This window comes from Triticum urartu, chromosome 7A, assembly GCF_056163025.1.
Source record: "Triticum urartu cultivar PI428250 chromosome 7A, HENAU_Tu73, whole genome shotgun sequence".
NCBI classification, from domain to species: Eukaryota; Viridiplantae; Streptophyta; class Magnoliopsida; order Poales; family Poaceae; genus Triticum; species Triticum urartu.
Genome location: NC_141879.1, coordinates 324,332,325 through 324,338,454, shown reverse-complemented (window position 1 = coordinate 324,338,454; position 6,130 = coordinate 324,332,325).

Genomic DNA, 6,130 nt, shown 5'->3' with positions numbered 1-6,130 from the left:
TCAGACCACACTCACTTTGTCTCTCTATCTATATGTCTCTCGATTGACCTCGCTTTCTCATGCCGTATCTCCCACACATTGAAGCTACCTCTCCATCCCTCGCAAAGCCGGAGCTATTTACATTGCGAGGGGGCTCCAACCTTGGATTAATTTGTTTAGGCATTTATTCCGGTGGGTTTAGATTATATTTTTGTAGCATTCGGCCCACAACTACTCCAAACACCATTGCAACCCTCGCACCTCCCCCAATTGATTTCCCTCTAGCTCGGTCATCGCTCTCTCGCACGTCCTTTCTTGCCTTCTCGCACCATGGTATTATTGCAAAAAACTCTATTGTTCTCTTTAATTAGTACAAATAAGCTACAAAACTACACACTGATAGTCCACCTGGAATGGAACAAATTTCGACCCACAAATTAAAGTGCTACAAACTACACACCGAGGGGCCCACCTGTCATGAAACAAGTTTAGACCCATATACAAATAAAAAAATGAAGGACGAGGATCGAACATGCGACCAGGGCCTTCAAGCCGCACGCCAATAGGCAACATACATAGAACATCAATGTTTGTTGTACCCCCCTTTGTTCATATAATGTTTTTATATTACCACAGCCTATTTAATGCATAACATGTAATATTATTTTTAGTACATTAGTGGGACCGGCTTGTTAGCACATACTATCCGCCTTCACTTACTGGTGGGTTCCATGTGTGCTCTCTCTCATCCCCTTATGCGTTTAGACGCACGGGTTAACACGAAGAACTCACGGGCGATGTTGTCGTTGCCATATCTGGATGCGTTCACAAGTTACGGCACCAGTTTCATGTACTAGTGATGACCCACAAGTATAGGGGATCAACTGTAGCTCTTGTCGATAAGTAAGAGTGCTGAACCCAATGAGGAGCAGAAGGAAATGACAAGTGGTTTTCGGTATGGTATTGTCTGCAAGTGCTGAAATTGTAAGTAGCGGAGTAGTATGATAGCAAGATAATTTATAACAAGCAAGTAACGATAATAGTAACAAAAGTGCAGAAAGGTAGCCCAATACTTTTGAGGCAAAGGACAGGCCAAAACGGTCTCTTATGATAAGCAAAGCGTTCTTGAGGGTACACAGGAATTTCATCTAGTCACTTTCATCATGTTGGTTTGATTTGTGTTCACTACTTTGATAATTTGATATGTGGGTGGACCGGTGCTTAGTTGCTGTTATTACTTGAACAAACCTCCTACTTATGATTAACCCTCCTACAAGCATCCACAACTACGAGAAAAGTATTAAGAATAAATTCTAACCATAGCATTAAACTTTTGGATCCAGTCGGTCCCTTACGAAATAGCGCATAAACTGGGGTTTAAGCTTCTGTCACTCTCGCAACCCACCATCTAATTGCTACTCCACAATGCATTCCCTTAGGCCCAAATATGGTGAAGTGTCATGTAGTCGACGTTCACATGACACCACTAAGGGAATAACAACATACATACTATCAAAATATCAAACACATATCAAGTTCACATGATTACTTGCAACTTGATTTCTCATGTGACCTCAAGAACAAAAGTAACTACTCACAAATGATAAACATGTTCATGATCAGAGGGGTATTAAATAGCATAATGGATCTGAACATATAATCTTCCACCAAATAAACCATATAGTAATCAACTACAAGATGTAATGAACACTACTAGTCACCCGCAAGCACCAATCTATAGTTCCGGTAACAAGATTGAACAGAAGAGATGGACTAGGGTATGAGAGGAGATGGTGTTGTTGAAGATGTTGATGGAGATTGCCCTCCCCAAGATGGGGGAGTTGTTGGTGATGATGATGACGATGATTTCCCCCTCTGGGGGAGAAGTTCCCCCGGTGGAATCGCTCCGCCGGAGGGCAAAATTGCTCCTGCCCAAGTTCCGCCTCGAGGCAGCGGTGCTTCATCCCGAAAGTCCTCCTCTTATATTTTTCCAGGTCAAAATGACTTATAGACCAGAAGATGGGCACCGGAGGTGGGCCGAGGAGGCCACAACCCACCAGGGTGTGCCTGGGGGCCTGGCGCGCCCAGGTGGGTTGTGTCCAGCTGGTGCCCCCCCCTCTGGTGTTCATTGGCTCCAGTATTTCTTAAATAATCCATAAAAAATCACCATGAAGTATCATCTCATTTCGAGTTGTGCAGAATAGGTGGCCTGACGTAGCTTTTCCAGGTCATGATTTCCAGCTGCCGGAATTCTCCCTCTTGGTGTGTTCCTTGCAAATTATGAGAGAAAAGGCATTAGAATTACTCCAAAAAGCATTATTATGGATAAAAACATTATAAATAACAGTAAGAAAACATGATGCAAAATCGACGTATCAACTCCTCCAAGCTTAGACCTCGCTTGTCCTCAAGCAAAAACCGAAATCGAAAAACATGTCCACATGCTTTGAGAGAGAGGTGTCGATAAAAACGAAATACAGACATAGAAGCATCATGTTGATTATAATAACAGCAACAACATTAAACATATGACTTTTATCATAGAACTATTATCATATATTTCTCATGAATAAGTAATAGTTCATCACTCAATCTAAGTATAGAGCAAAAACTCTATTAGAAGCCGGCAAACTATGTTCGCAGTCAACTTTGCAACTATAATTCATCATCTTTTCAGGAAGGGTCACGTGTCGGAGCCTTTAGGCAAGTCCACATACTCAACCATCATATAGTCTTCCATGATTGATAACACTCACCTCGTACCCATGAGCAAAACGTTTCAACCGAACACATAGAAAGATAGGGGCTTATAGTTTCGCCTCCCAACATGCTCACCTCAAGGGTGATGTCAACAATAATAACTCATGCTATCTATATTCAACTGGACATATGTGCCAAGATCTTTCCTCACCACACGATGCTTGCCAAAGGATAAAAATAAAAGGAATAGAGAAAAAACTTTGACTCTTTGCATAAAAGTAAAAGATAGGCCCTTCATAGAGGGAAGCAGAGGTTGCCATGCGCTTATTTGTTTGTATGCTCAATCCCTTAGTGCAAGAGAACGTCACGTTGTATTGCCCCTTAAGATGACAACCTTTATTATGCAGTCTGTCGCTTTTATTCTTAGTCATCCAAGTTCGTACAACGCTCAATTTTCTCTTACACTAAATGATCTCACACTTTTAGAAGCAATTTTTATTGCCTTTTTGCACCGATGACAACTTACTTGAGGGATCTTGCTCAATCCCTAGGTAGGTATGGTGGACACTTGAAAAAGATTTGGGTTTACGGGTTTTTGGATTCACATGTAGTATATCTACTTAGTACGGAATTTTTGGATAGCAAAGATAGGGGGAAAGCATCACATGTTAAAGGATCTATGACAATATGACTTCTATGTGAATATAAACAAACATAAACTGTTAAGTTGTCTTGCTTGTCCAGTGTCAACAATTTTGGCATATAATATTTTGATGAGGGCTCACAATCACAAAAGATTTCTAGGATATTATATCTATATGTGAATCTTCTCTTCCCTTATTAATTCTTTCATGAGTTGCATCATTGACTAATGCTATGTTTGCCAATCTCTAGTAAAAATTTCTACTTATACTTTTCCTTATGTGGTGCCATCACCTACCATAGGATTAGTATATAATCTTATTGATTTATTTCCTTTCTCTTTTTATTTCTTTATTTGCAACATGGAAGTAAAGACAGAAAACATTCAAACTAACTTTATTATATAACTTGCACACGATTACAAAGATAGATCACTAAGAAAACTCTCAAAGAAGAAAGGATCGAACTAAACTTTATTTCATCTAAAATCAAATGATCGAACTAGGATAAGTAAAAGCAAAAAGATAATGGGATGGTACGATACCGGGGCACCTCCCCCGAGCTTGGCGGAAGCCAAGGGGAGTGCCCATACCCGATACTCAATTTTTCTTTGGTGGTGAAGAAGAAGATGGTGGTGATGAGAAAGTGAGGGGTTTCCCTTTTGCTTCCTCCACATTATGACAGAGAATACAATTTTCCATCATCAACTCACAATTATCTATCTCGAGTTTTATTATCCTCTTGCATAACGCCATCATGCTCTCATCCTTGAACCGGGAAGGAACAAATTCATCATATTCTTCGGAGGTCCAACTATAGTGCTCCTCATCCCCATAGGACTTGGGGTTTGCGATGAGATCGGCAACATAGCTCTCACCCTCGTAGTTTCGGGAGGACATATTGTCATATCTATACAGAAAACAACAGAAAAGAGAATAGAGGATTTCTTCGCAATACGGTGATCAACAGGTTCGGGAAGTATATATAGATTTTTTTTATCTTGGAGGACAAGTACATGGAAGAAAAATGGAGTACGGAAGGTGTCCTAGGTGGGCACAACCCACCTGGGCACGCCAGGCTGAAGGAAATATGCCCTAGAGGCAATAATAAAGTTATTATTTATTTCCTTATATCATGATAAATGTTTATTATTCATGCTAGAATTGTATTAACTGGAAACATAATACATGTGTGAATACATAGACAAACAGAGTGTCACTAGTATGCCTCTACTTGACTAGCTCGTTAATCAAAGATGGTTATGTTTACCTAACCATATACAAAGAGTTGTTATTTGATTAACGAGGTCACACCATTAGTTGAATGATCTGATTGACATGACCCATTCCATTAGCTTAGCACCCGATCGTTTAGTATGTTGCTATTGCTTTCTTCATGACTTATACATGTTCCTATGACTATGAGATTATGCAACTCCCGTTTGCCGGAGGAACACTTTGGGTGCTACCAAACGTCACAACGTAACTGGGTGATTATAAAGGAGCATTACAGGTGTCTCCAAAGGTAGATGTTGGGTTGGCGTATTTCGAGATTAGGATTTGTCACTCCGATTGTCGGAGAGGTATCTCTGGGCCCTCTCGGTAATGCACATCACATAAGCCTTGCAAGCATTGCAACTAATGAGTTAGTTGCGAGATGATGTATTACGAAACGAGTAAAGAGACTTGCCGGTAACGAGGTTGAACTAGGTATTGGAATACCGACGATCGAATCTCGGGCAAGTAACATACCGATGACAAAGGGAACAACGTATGTTGTTATGCGGTCTGACCGATAAAGATCTTCGTAGAATATGTAGGAGCCAATATGGGCATCCAGGTCCCGCTATTGGTTATTGACCGGAGACGTGTCTCGGTCATGTCTACATTGTTCTCGAACCCGTAGGGTCCGCACGCTTAAGGTTACGATGACAGTTATATTATGAGTTTATGCATTTTGATGTACCGAAGGTTGTTCGGAGTCCCGGATATGATCACGGACATGATGAGGAGTCTCGAAATGGTCGAGACATAAAGATTGATATATTGGAAGCCTATGTTTGGATATCGGAAGTGTTCCGGGTGAAATCGGGATTTTACCGGAGTACCGGGAGGGTTACCGGAACCCCCCGGGAGCTATATGGGCCATAGTGGGCCTTAGTGGAAAAGAGAAGGGGCTGCCCTAGATGGGCTGCACGCCTCCCCCTTCCCCTAGTCCTATTAGGACTAGGAGAGGTGGCCGGCCCCCTCCTCCTCTTTTCCCCCTCCGCGAATCCTATTCCAACTAGGATTGGGGGGGGGGGGGGAATCCTACTCCCAGAGGGAGTAGGACTCTCCTAGCGCACCCCTTGTGGCCGGCCAGCCTCCCCCCTTTTGGTCCTTTATATACTGAGGTAGAGGCACCCTAGAACACACAAGTTGATCCACGTGATCTATTCCTTAGCCGTGTGCGGTGCCCCCAGCCACCATATTCCTCGATAATACTGTAGCGGAGTTTAGGCGAAGCCCTGCTGCTGTAGTGCATCAAGATCGTCACCACGCCGTCGTGCTGACGGAACTCTTCCCCGACACTTTGCTGGATCGGAGTCCGGGGATCATCATCGAGCTGAACGTGTGCTCGAACTCGGAGGTACCGTAGTTTCGGTACTTGATCGGTTGGATCGTGAAGACGTACGACTACTTCCTCTACGTTGCGTCAACGCTTCCGCAGTCGGTCTGCGTGGGTACGTAGACTACACTCTCCCCTCCCGTTGCTATGCATCACATGATCTTGCGTGTGCGTAGGAAAATTTTTGAAATTACTACGAAAC